Consider the following 13,718-nt stretch of genomic DNA (forward strand, 5'->3'; position numbering starts at 1 on the left):
GTAATTGCAAAATCTCAGGAATATAGCAATGTCAATGTAAGTGATAACATAGCAATGTTACACAGCTGTAGGCCAGCAGTAAACATAGCAGAGGGCACAAAGTGGGACCCAGATCTGTGAAATGGAAAGGCAAAGTAACAAGTCAGGGTCCATACACTGAGTGAAAATGACAGACTGATGCTAGCTCCCACAATAGTATGAGATGTGGGAAGCAGTTACATCTTCTTACCTGTGTCTCACTGGAAGTATTGCATGATGATGTTGTTTCGGTTGTCAACATTGTAGGAAGTTGGCTCTGTATGTACTATTTCAAAGTAAGAAATAGTGTGCACAGAGTCCAAGGGTTTCCCTTTAGAGGTAAGATAGTCGCAAAAAGAGATAATTCTAATGCTCTATTTTGTGGTAGTGTGGTAGAGCAGTAGGCTTATCAGAGGGTAGTGTTAAGCATTTGTTGTACACACACAGGCAATAAATGAGGAACACACACTCAAAGACAATTCCAGGCCAATAGGGTTTTATATAGAAAAATATATTTTCTTAGTTTATTTTAAGAACCAACGGTTCAAGATTTACAAGTAACACTTCAAATGAAAGGTATTTCACTCAGGTATCATAAGAACTTTGAATCAACACAATATCATATACAGTTTTAGCAAAAATGGCAATAAGCTATTTTAAAACTAGACACTGCAAATTTCAACAGTTCCTGGGGGAGGTAAGTATTTGTTAGTTTTGCAGGTAAGTAAACCACCTCCAGGGGTCAAAGTTGGGTCCAAGGTAGCCCACCGTTGGGGGTTCAGGGCAGCCCCAAAGTTACCACACCAGCAGCTCAGGGCCGGTCAGGTGCAGAGGTCAAAGTGGTGGCCAAAACGCATAGGCTTCAATGGAGAAGGGGGTGCTCCGGTTCCAGTCTGCCAGCAGGTAAGTACCCGCGACTTCGGAGGGCAGACCAGGGTTTTTTTGTAGTGCACCGGGGGGACACAAGTCAGCACAGAAAGTACACCCTCAGCTGCACGGGGGCGGCCGGGTGCAGAGTGCAAACAGGCGTCGCGTTTGCAATAGGTTTCAATGGGAGACCCAGGGGTCTCTTCAGCGAAGCAGGCAGGCAAGGGGGGGGGGCTCCTGGGGTAGCCACCACCTGGGCAAGGGAGAGGGACACCTGGGGGTCACTTCTGTACTGGAGGTCGGATCCTTCAGGTCCTGGGGGCTGCGGGTGCAGTGTCTTTACCAGGCGTCGGGTTCTTGGAAGCAGGCAGTCGCGGTCAGGGGGAGCCTCTGGATTCCCTCTGCAGGCGTCGCTGGGGGTGGGTCAGGGGGGTCAACTCTGGCTACTCACAGGGTCACTGTCGCCGGGGAGTCCTCCCTGTAGTGTTGTTTCTCCGCAGGTCGAGCCGGGGGCGTCAGGTGCAGAGTGGAAAGTCTCACGCTTCCGGCCGGAAACGTGCAGTCCTTTAAAAGTTGTTTCTTTGTTGCAAAGTTGTAGCTTCTTTGGAACAGAGCCGCTGTCCTCGGGGGTTCTTGGTCTTTTTAGATGCAGGGTAGTCCTCTGAGGCTTCAGAGGTCGCTGGACCCTGGGGGACGCGTCGCTGTTGCAGTTTTTCTTGAAGTGGGAAGACAGGCTGGTAGGGCTGGGGCCAAATCAGTTGGTGTCTCTGTCTTCTCTGCAGGGCTTTCAGGTCAGCAGTCCTTCTTCGTCTTAGGTTGCAGGAATCTGGATTCCTAGGTTCTGGGGGGCCCTAAATACTCGATTTAGGGGTGTGTTTAGGTCTGGGGGGTTAGTAGCCAATGGCTACTAGCCCTGAGGGTGGCTACACCCTCTTTGTGCCTCCTCCCTGAGGGGAGGGGGGCACATCCCTAATCCTATTGAGGGAATCCTCCATCTGCAAGATGGAGGATTTCTAAAAGTCAGAGTCAACTCAGCTCAGGACACCTTAGGGGTTGTCCTGACTGGCCAGTGACTCCTCCTTGTTTTTCTCATTATTTCCTTCCGCCTTGCCGCCAAAACTGGGGCCGTGGCCGGAGGGGGCGGGCATCTCCACTAGCTGGGATGCCCTGTGGCGCTGTAACAAAGGGGGTGAGCCTTTGAGGCTCACCGCCAGGTGTTACAGTTCCTGCAGGGGGAGGTGAGAAGCACCTCCACCCAGTACAGGCTTTGTTACTAGCCACAGAGTGACAAAGGCACTCTCCCCATGTGGCCAGCAACATGTCTGGTGTGTGGCAGGCTGGCAAAACTAGTCAGCCCACAATGGAATTCGGGTAAGTTTTCAGGGGGCATCTCTAAGATGCCCTCTGGGGTGTATTTCACAATAAAATGTACACTGGCATCAGTGTGCATTTATTGTGCTGAGAAGTTTGATTCCAAACTTCCCAGTTTTCAGTGTAGCCATTATGGTGCTGTGGAGTACATGTATGAAGACTCCCAGACCATATACTCTTATGCCTACCCTGCACTTACAATGTCTAAGGTTTTGCTTAGACACTGTAGGGGCATACTGCTCATGCACTTATGCCCTCACCTATGGTATAGTGCACCCTGCCTTAGGGCTGTAAGGTCTGCTAGAGGGGTGACTTATCTATGCCATGGGCAGTGTGAGGTTGGCATGGCACCCTGAGGGGAGTGCCATGTCGACTTAGTCATTTTCTCCCCACCAGCACACACAAGCTGGCAAGCAGTGTGTCTGTGCTGAGTGAGGGGTCCCCAGGGTGGCATAAGACATGCTGCAGCCCTTAGAGACCTTCCCTGGCATCAGGGCCCTTGGTACCAGGGGTACCAGTTACAAGGTACTTACCTGGATGCCAGGGTGTGCCAATTGTGGAGACAAAGGTACAGGTTAGGGAGTGAACACTGGTGCTGGGGCCTGGTTAGCAGGCCTCAGCACACTTTCAAATTATAACTTGGCATCAACAAAGGCAAAAAGTCAGGGGGTAGCCATGCCAAGGAGGCATTTCCTTACAGACATCTTCTTCTTCTGCCTCTTCTTCTTCACTGTTCACAGGCTCCACAGCTGCCACAAGACCACCATCTGGCCCATCCTCCTGCAGAAAAGGCACCTGGCGTCGCAAAGCCAGGTTGTGCAACATACAGCAGGCTGCGATGATCTGGCACACCTTCTTCGGTGAGTAGTATAGGGAACCACCTGTAAGATGGAGGCACCAGAATCTGGCATTCAGGAGGCCGAAGGTGCGTTCTATAATCCTCCTAGTTCGCCCAGGTGCCTCATTGTAGCGTTCCTCTGCCCTTGTCCTGGGATTCCTCACTGGGGTCAGTAGCCATGACAGGTTGGGGTAACCATAGTCACCTGCAAATGTCGAGGGACAACTGTTAGACAGACACTACCCTTAGGGACAATCCCATACCCAGACACCAATGTCAACTGTATTTAGACCTTGGGCTCACCTATTAGCCACACCCGGTGCCTCTGGAGTTGCCCCATCACATAAGGGATGCTGCTATTCCTCAAAATGTAAGCGCCATGCACAGAGCCAGGATACTTGGCATTCACATGGGAGATGTACTGGTCTGCCAAACACACCATCTGCACATTCAGTGAATGGTAGCTTTTCCAGTTTCTGTACACCTTTTCTATTCTGCGGGGGGGACAAATGCCACATGTGTACCATCTATGGCACCAATAATGTTGGGGATATGTCCCAGGGCATAAAAGTCACCTTTTACTGTGGGCAAATCCTCCACCTGAGGGAAAAAGATGGAGCTGCGCATGTGTTTCAGCAGGGCAGATAACACTCTCGATAACACGTTAGAGAACATTGGCTGAGACATCCCTGATGCCATGGCCACTGTTGTTTGAAAAGACCCACTGGCCAGGAAATGGAGTACACACAGAACCTGCATTAGAGGGGGGATTCCTGTGGGATGGTGGATAGCTGAAATCAGGTCTGGCTCCAACTGGACACACAGTTCCAGGATTGTTCCACGATCAAGTCTGTATGTGATAATGATGTGTCTCTCTTCCATTGTCGACAGATCCACCAGGGGTCTGTACACCGGAGGATGCCGCCATCTCATCACCTGCCCCAGCAGACGTGCCCTATGGAGGAGAACAGCGAGCAGAGGGTCATCCAACACTTAGGTATCACATTGTGTTATTTGGTTAAAAGTTGGAAATTTGCAATGTGCCTTTATCTGTCCGTATTCCAGGCCTAAATAGGTGTGATGCAGTTTTTCCCCATGCCATGTGGCCCCCTGAAATGGCAGCTGCCTGACCTGTAAGGTGGGACAAGGGGAAATGAGGTAACTGTGCTGGCGTTGTACACCGTCGCGGTGGCCGGTCGAAGACCGCAGCGCAATTCAGCATTGGTTAACATTGGGCCCTATGGGTCCCAGGAGCCAATGACGATGTACGCCGGCGGTGACGGTACGCACCGCCGCGGACGTGGCCGCCATTTTCTTACTGTTCCCTCACTTGATACCTGACCTTCTACAGGAGAGGACCTACACTGCAAGTGCTGCTGTGACCTGTATCTGGAAGCGACGATGGCTACAGTGTCTGGGGAAAGGGCCCCTGCCATCACTTCGGAGGAGTTGGAGAAACTGGTGGATGGGATCTCCCCCAGAACACGCAACTGTATGGTCCTCCAGACAAACAGGTGAGTACACTGTGAGCATGGTGGATGGCACATGAGTGTATGGAGTGGCGTTGATGGAAGAGGGTAGGGAGGGGGACAGGCCAGCATGTCAGGATTGTGTGTATATGTATGTCTGGGCCAGGGTGGGAGGTGTTTGGCAATGCATGAGATGAAATGTATGGGATAGAAACATCAATTTTTACTTCATTTTTCCTCTAGGTCAGCGCCCAGCAGAAGAAGGGTATTTGGCGTGCCCTCGCCAAGGACGTCCGGACCCTGGGGGCCTACCATAGAAAGAGCACCCACTGCCGTAAAAGATGGGAGTACCTGCGCCGGTGGAGCAAGAAGACGGCTGAGGCCCAGCTGGGGGATGGCCTCCCAACGTGGAAGGAGTGCCCGTCGCACCATGACCCCCCTGATGTACTGGATCCTGGCGGTGGCATATCCAAAGTTGGATGGGCGCTTGAGGGCATCACAGCAGCCACAAGGGGGTGAGTACACTCTCCTTCAGCTGACTCTGCGCGTGTTATGAGGTGTCTGAGTGGTCAAAGTGGGCTGTGGGTTCCCCTAGGCCTGGGTAAACTTGGTAGGCTAGGTCCCTTGTTAGGCAGGCTCTGTGGCACCCCAACCCCACTACTGGTAATAGCCATCTACACCTAGTCAGGCTCCTGTGACTTCCAGGTGTGCAGCAATTGGGCCTAGGCCTCATTCCCCATGGGCATGTGTATTTGCTAGGAACTGTTAGTGCATGGCTTAGTGCACAGGACTGCTCCCTGTGTGTTGTGTCCGCCAACGGTAGTGGTGTTGCATGCACTGAACATGTGTTTCTTCTGTCTTCCCCCCCTTTTTGTTTTGTCTCCCTGTTCTTGCGTGCATTAGCATCATCTGGCTGAGGAGCATTGTCACCGGAGCAGGAGGGAGCTGCAACCCACATGGCCCTGGAGGGTGAAGCAACGGAGTCTGAAGCCACCAGCGGGACAGAGGGCGAGGGGAGATCCACGACGGGGAAAGGAGCATACACCAGCAACAGCGACTCCTCCTCTGATGGGAGCTCCCTTGCGGTGGCGGACACCTCCACCCCCCACCCACCAGCACTGCCCTCCCAGCAGCCCCTCAGCGTGTGTCCTGTGCCCGCTCACCGAGGAGGGTGGGCATCTCCTTCGCCCCAGGCACCTGAGCCCCTGCCCCAGTCAGCCCTGCTGCCCTCAGTGAGGAGGCTATTGACCTCCTGAGATCCCTCACTGTTGGGCAATCTACCATTTTGAATGCCATCCAGGGTGTTGAGAGGCATTTGCAACAAACAAATGCATACCTGGAGGGCATTCCTTCTGTCCAGGCGGCCCAACAGAGAGCATTTCAGACTCTGGCCTCAGCACTGATGGCAGCCATTGTCCCTGTGTCCAGCCTCCCTCCTCCAACTTCCTCCACCCAGACCCAATTCCCTGTTCCTCAGCCTATCCCAAGCACACCATCAGACCAGCATACACACACACTCATCAACACACAAGAGTGGACATGGCAAATATAAGCACCACACATCCCACAAGCACTCACAAGCACCATCCCCATGCAGACACAGCAACATCCACTGCCTTCACTGTGTCCCCCTCCTCCATGTCCTCCTCCTCCCTCCCTGTCTGGCCTCCACTCACACCTGCATGCACTATATCCTCAGCCACTACCGTCATCACCAGCACGCCCATCACCAAACACTGCTCACGTGCAAACACCACCCCCACTGCCGTTCACACATCCCCAGTGTCCTCTCTCAGTGTGTCTGTGAGCCCTCCTCCCAAAGTACACCAATGCAGGCACACACCCACCCAACAACCATCCACCTGACAACAGCCTCCGGCCCATGCACCTTCACCCAAATTCAGCAAACGTACACCTCCTACAACCACTACCTCTTCCTCCACTCCTAAATCCCCTCCATCTTCCCGTCCCAGTGTGTCTAAGAAGCTTTTCCTGGCTAACACTGACCTCTTCCCTACACCTCCCCCCTCGTCCTTCCCCTACGGCCAGGCTTTCCAGGCTCCAGCCCAGCACCTCAGCCACCAAACCCTCAGGCACAGTGATTCAAGCAACCACAGGGTCATCGAGTGCGTCACCCATCAGGGCTGCCAGTGTGCCACTTAGCGAGGCCAAGGACATTCCACCACCTGCCAAGGTGAAGGAGGTGCCCACATCCCGGAGGGAGAAGCCGCACCTATCAGCCACCAAGGGCTCATCCAAAACAAAAGGGGACAGTGGCAAGACACCTGCAGCATCAAAGGTGGGGAAGGGACACAAGCCGAAGAGCAGGTCAGGACAGGGCACGGTGGCTCTGACTGAGGGACTTGAGTCACCCCTTCTGTCAACCACTACACCAACCTGTACGGCAGTGAACACTGCAACCAGCACCGCCACCTGCACAGCCACCTGCACGTCTGCAGCCTCAGCAACAGTCCCCAGCATCTTCCCCAGTGGGCAGCCATTCAAGGCTGCAGGAGACGTCCTGCTGTGTCCCTCAATAGGTGCTGACACATGTACCACTGCCAGCACCTCCGCCACAGACACTGCTGCAAACACCGCCACCAGCCCTGCAACCTGCTCAGACAGTGGCACCACGGCTGACATGGCTACCATCCCCAGTGGGCAGCCGTCCGAGGCTGGAGGAGACTTCCTGGACCCTGCCCAGCTTCCATGAGGCATGACTCTCATCACTGTTTGACCTGCAGGTGGAAGGCGAAGCCGCAGCAGGGTGGGGTATGTCTCTGCCTCCATGGCGTATCATGCTACCTGTTCCTAGGCAATCTTGTGGCACACACACCAATGTGAGGTAATGGAACCAGCCACACTGCATGTGGAGCACTCTGGGCACAAAGCCAGTGGAGAATTACATCCACTACCTCAGTCCTTGGCAGGATGAAGTACCCTGGGCACAATGCCCCCTCTAGAACCAGTGGAGAATGACATCCACTACCTCAGTCCTTGGCAGGATGAAGCACTCTGGGCACAAAGCCCCCTCCAGAACCAGTGGAGAAAGACATCCACTACCTCATTCCTTGGCAGGATGAAGCACTCTGGGCACAAAGCCCCCTACAGAACCAGTGGAGAATGACATCCACTACCTCAGTCCTTGGCAGGATGAAGAACTCTGGGCACAAAGCCCCCTCCAGAACCAGTGGAGAATGTTATCCACTTGACAGACTGTGGCTTTGAACTCCACAGGACAGAACAGTGGGCAAACCACCCACTGGAAAGACTTGAGAGACTGTGGCTTTGCACTCCCCAGGATAGAGCAGTGGGCAAACCACCTACTGGAAAGACTTGAGAGACTGTGGCTTTGCACTCCCCAGGATAGAGCAGTGGGCAAACCTCCCACTGGAAAGACTTGAGAGACTGTGGCTTTGCACTCCCCAGGATACAGCAGTGGGCATGGAGCCCACTCGTGCAGCAGTGGCGTCGTGTGTTCATCCGGCTGAGGTGCCCCCCTCCCCTTCCCCCTGAGGAGCCTGTTTAATTTTGATCTGATGCCCCTGCAGTGTTCTCTCCATTTCGTGTCAGGTATCTTTTGTGGGCTTCACCCATGCATTTTGGGACCACTGGTCCACGGACAATGATTGGTACACTATCCGGACTTGTGTAGTTGGTGTACATAATTGTATATACTGAATTTTGAACTTTCACTATCTGATTTTTCATGATTACACTCGTTACAATCACTTAATTTTGTCCTTGTGTTCTTCCAGGGGGTGAGGAGGTGTATATGTAATGTTGCTGCATGTATTTGTGTGTATGGTGTTGTGGGTGAGGGTGGGGGTGGAGGTGTTGTGTGTTGCGTGTGTGTGTCACTCTCTTTTCCCTCCCCCTCCCCTGTGTTGTAGGTGCAGTACTCACCGTGTTCGTCGACGGTGTCTGTCCTGCTCCTGATACAGCAGGAGGAAGACCAGTATGGGCAGTACGTGTAACTCGGGCTCCATGGCGTCCTGGTTCCTCGTTGGGTGTCGAGAGGTGAGTGGTTTCCCTTCTGTGTACTGTTTCCGCTGTGCTTTGAATAGGGTTGGTTCCACCCCAGAAAAAGTGGCGGATAGGCGTGTTGGAATTCAGTGGGTGGTACTTTGTCCCCCACCTGTCTGCTGGTGGTGACCGCTGCGCTGTTTGTTTCTACCGCTGTGGCGGTCGAAGTGTTAAAGTGGCTGTGTATGTTGGTGGTCTCCGCCATGGTCTTGATTCCATTTTTTTTCTGCCGCCCTGCTGGCGGTATTACTGCCGCTTTAACACCGACCGCCAGGGTTTTAATGAGGGCCTTAGTGTATTTACGTACCTCATGTTGGGGTATTGCCTATCTAGTATTTTTGGTACTGTGTTGCTGTAATAAAGACCCTTTATTTTCGTAACACTGAGGCCCATATTTATACTTTTTGACGCTAAACTGCGCTAACGCAGTTTAGCGTAAAAAAATCTAGCGCCGTCTAACGCCATTCTGAAGCGCCATGCGGGCGCCGTATTTATGGAATGGCGTTAGCCGGCGCTAGCAGACCGGCGCTGCCTGGTGTGCGTGGAAAAAAACCACGTAGACCAGGCAGCGCCGGCGTAGGGGGAAAATGGCGTTAGGGCGTCTTAAAATGGGGCAAGTCAGGTTGAGGCAAAAAAATCGCCTCAACCCGATTTGCGCCATTATTTTCGACGCCCAGACGCCATTTAAATGACTCCTGTCTTAGTAAAGACAGGAGTCATGCCCCCTTGCCCAATGGCCATGCCCAGGGGACTTCTGTCCCCTGGGCATGGTCATTGGGCATAGTGGCATGTAGGGGGGCACAAATAAGGCCCCCCTATGCCACCCAATTTTTTTTTTTTTAAATAAAAAATTATACTTACCTGAACTTACCTGAATGTCCCTGGGGTGGGTCCCTCCATCCTTGGGTGTCCTCCTGGGGTGGGCAGGGGTGGCAGGGGGGGTCCCTGGGGGCAGGGGAGGGCACCTGTGGGCTCATTTTGAGCCCACAGGCCCCTTAACGCCTACCCTGACCCAGGCGTTAAATAGTGGCGCAAATGCGGGGTTTTTTGACCCGCCAACTCCCGGGCGTGATTTTTGCCCGGGAGTATAAATACGACGCATTTGCGTCGCCGTCATTTTTTTAGACGGGAACGCCTTCCTTGCATCTCATTAACGCAAGGAAGGCGTTCACGCAAAAAAATTACGCTATTTGCCCATACTTTGGCGCTAGACGCGTCTAACGCCAAAGTATAAATATGGCGTTCGTTTTGCGCCGAATTTGCGTCGAAAAAAACGACGCTAATTCGGCGCAAACGGAGTATAAATACGGGCCTGAGTGTTTTCTTTCATGTGTGTAAGTGCTGTGTGACTACGGTGTTATTGCATGAGCTTTGCATGTCTCCTAGATAAGTCTTGGCTGCTCATCCACAGCTACCTCTCGAGAGCCTGGCTTCTAGACACTGCCTATACTTCACTAGTAGGGGAACCCTGGACCTGGTATAAGGTTAAGTACCATAGGCACCCACCACACACCAGGCCAGCTTCCTACACAACCCACTCTGTTGAGACTGTCACAAGCAGTGCAGCCATTAACAGGAGTCACATGCGCTGCGAGGCCTAGGAAATACCTGGCAAAAAGATTAAACACCGGCGACTTCTGACTCTACAAAAAGTATCTGCTCCCCCCCCCCCCCCCACCGGGACGGACCCATGGGTTTTCCGGAGCAGCTTGTGATATCTCTTCCAGCATCGCTCACTTGACCCATGAAAGGAGTCGGGTGAAGTGGACTTGATGTATTTGGTTCCTGATGTTTGTAAGTTTGGTCGGCCGGCCGTTGCAGAGTGGTCCTGGGGAAGGGGAGTTTTATGTGGGGCTGGTGTAGCTTAGGCATCTCTGGGACAAGATGTTTAGCTCAATGGTTAATTAGACACGTTGCGACATATTGGGGGGACTGGAACTACAAAATACACTGTTTTTATATGGCTGCTGCAAGCAATGTATTGACATGTATATCCTGGAATGAACAGGGAATGGGATCTGCATCTAAGCACTATGCTATCCACTGCTACCTGAAGCGTAGAGGGGTGCAAATAGCCATGATACAAGAAACCCATCTAGCAGGTAGGGAGATAGATCGACTGCGTCATAGATGGTCGGGACACATATTTGCAACCTCCTACTTGATCTATGCCCGTGTGACTCTGTTATGGATAGGGGCTTGTACCCTATTTGAGCCATCACACACCCTGATTGACAAAGGCGGACAAAATGTTCAGTTGACAGGCAGACTTTTGGGTAAAGAAATTACACTAGGCAGTATATATGCGCCCAACCAGGACCAACTTTCCTTCTTCCAGTCCCTGTCCAAGCCCTTGGGGCATCTGGCGAGCAACACACTTGTACTTAGGGGTGGTTACAACTGTGTGACAGATGTAACACTGGACTGCTCCACCCAACCCCTCCTGTGCACACCAGCCCATAAACTAGCCACTGGCTCCGCAGACTGGCAATGCTAGTGGGGACTGGTGGATGTCTGAAGAGTCCAACATGGCAGAGACCGTGAATACTCATTGTACTCCCCCATGTATGCACTACACACACAACTAAATGCCTTCTTCTGCTCTGACCAACTAAGCAGGCATAACCTTCAAGGAATACCTTGGACGTACACTGTTGAATCAAAGTCCTATACTTCAGGGACTCCGATTGTTAGAGGATAGACCAACGATCCCCACGTGGCACCTGCAGTCAGAGACATTGGAGGACCCAACCTACAGAGAGACATTTGACACAGCTATTACCCACTACTTCACTACGAAACAGGGCACACCGTCCTCCCCCTTGCTGGAGTGGGAAGTGTTCAAGATAGTCATATGTGGTCACTGCCTCAGTCAGTCTGTGGGTATCAGTAGGGAACTCACTGAAGAACTTCATATGCTAGACACAACATTTCATGCACTGGAACCTCCATAACCCCTGTCACCACTACTCACCAAAGGCTGCTAGACACAAAGAAAAAATATGGGTTTATATTGGAAAAGTTGAGGTGCCATGAACACAAAACATTTACAAGTCGAATGCACGCAGAAGAAGGGAAATCAGGGTGATTACTAGTGTGGCTGATTAGACCGCAGTCCCGGGCTCTCCTATCACACACCTCACGACTGAGACAGACGCACAGATCTATCAACCAGGGGAAATTAACAGAGAATCCCTACAGTATTATGAGACATTGTAGTGTGCCCACCACCCCTATGGACTGTGCAATGAGTAACTTCTTGGATGAGCTCCCTCTCTCGACTTTACTCACTGACACAAGGACAGAGTTAGGAGGACCGATAACACTCCTAGAAATCAAGCAGGCTATTAAAGATATGGCAAGGGGCAAGACCCCAGACCCAGATGGACTCCCTGTGGAGTTCTATACAACGTATGCTACTCTGCTGGCACCAAAATTGGAGCTCTTATATGCTGAGTCGCTAAGACTGGGCTGTCCCCCGGGGGTCAATTAGCTGCACCACATTAGTACCTCTCCCCAAGACTACAGCACCAGGGGCCCCAATCACAGCATTTCAGGCCAGATGTATCAAACGTTTTTGCATTCGCAAATGGTGTGAATTGCAAAAATCAGCCGTTTGAGAATGCTAAATTCCTCCCTCGATGTATGAAAGGCATTCGCAGTGTGAAAATAAGGAATTGCTAAGTTTGCGAATTTTTGCGAATATTCCATGGTTTTGCATGTCGCAAACAGCGTATCACTATTTGCAACATGATTTACCGAATCGCTATTTGTGAGACGCAAACTGAGACAAAGTTTTGCGATTCGCAGATAGCGATCTGCAAAATCCTGGCGCAATTTGCAATGCGCTGATTGCGAAACGCAAAACTAAGTTGCAATGGTATGCATCAAAAAAATAGCAAATTGGGAATATTCGCAGAATGTCCTTTTGCACATGCAATTTACCACAAATTAAAATCAGGTGGTAACCAGGTGCAACCTATATAACGAGGCGCAGAATGACTCAGCCCCTTTTCCACAATGGCTGCACTCTATGGGATGGCGAGGAGAATGAGGATCTTGGAAGGTTTAAGGAGAGGGAGGAGGAGACAGGAGCGCATTTTCAGAGTGTGCATAACCTTATTTGACCAGACAGAGGAGGAAATCTATGAGAAGTACAGGTTAAGCTCAGCCATGATACTTGACCTAATAGATTATCTACAACCCCTACTGCAGCGCAAAACACACAGGACCAATAGTTTTCCCACCCATGTGGAGGTATTATGCTCCCTGCACCTATTAGCCTCAGGGAGCTATCAAGGGGTCATCGCAGCAGCAGGAGGGGTCTCACAGAGTGCCCTCTCATGCTTCTTCAATGCATTTCTGAATGCCATGCTTAGCAAAATACAAGAGCCCATTAGATTCCCCAACACCCCACTGGAATTACAACAAACGAAAATCAGTTTCTATCAGATTGCACAATTCCCACATGTCATAGGTGCCATCGATGGGACACATGTAGCAATCAGTCTACCATCGGCCACAGAGTATGGCAAAGACATGGTTGCCCGTTATCACCCCGTTTATTTGCCCTGGGTATCGAGCCTCTGACAGAATACTTTCAACAACATGGGGAAGGGAATGGTGTCAAGATAGAGGGCCTAGAGCATATCATCTCCCTCTATGCTGATGATATCTTATTGTACCTATCCAATGGTGCGGCGGGGCAATGAGAGAGGTTTGTCGCCTTGATGACTTCGGCAAGATCCCGGGCCTCCGGGTCAACAAATCCAAGACCTACCTGTTCCCATGTCAGCGAGATGCCCCATTACAATGAGATCTTCCTGAGGGGCTGCAGTGGGTGCTCCCTACAAACTGGTGTTGCTTTCTGGAGAACTTTGCGGTTGCCGCTCATGGCTAGGTTGGCGCTCCCCAAGATGGTGATGTTGCCCAGGTTGCTATACTATTTTGCTAACACCGCAGTGAAACTACTGGGGAGACAGTTCAAGCAACTTGATATTCTGCTCAGAGAACTAATTTGGAATGGGAAAAGGCAGAGAGTTGCACTTCACATATTGCGCAAACCAGTGGTACCTGGTGGCCTCGGAGTGCCTGACTTTGAGCTGTATTACTTGGCTGCCCAGTCACAA

The sequence above is a fragment of the Pleurodeles waltl genome, chromosome 7, assembly GCF_031143425.1.
Source record: "Pleurodeles waltl isolate 20211129_DDA chromosome 7, aPleWal1.hap1.20221129, whole genome shotgun sequence".
Classification (NCBI taxonomy): Eukaryota; Metazoa; Chordata; class Amphibia; order Caudata; family Salamandridae; genus Pleurodeles; species Pleurodeles waltl.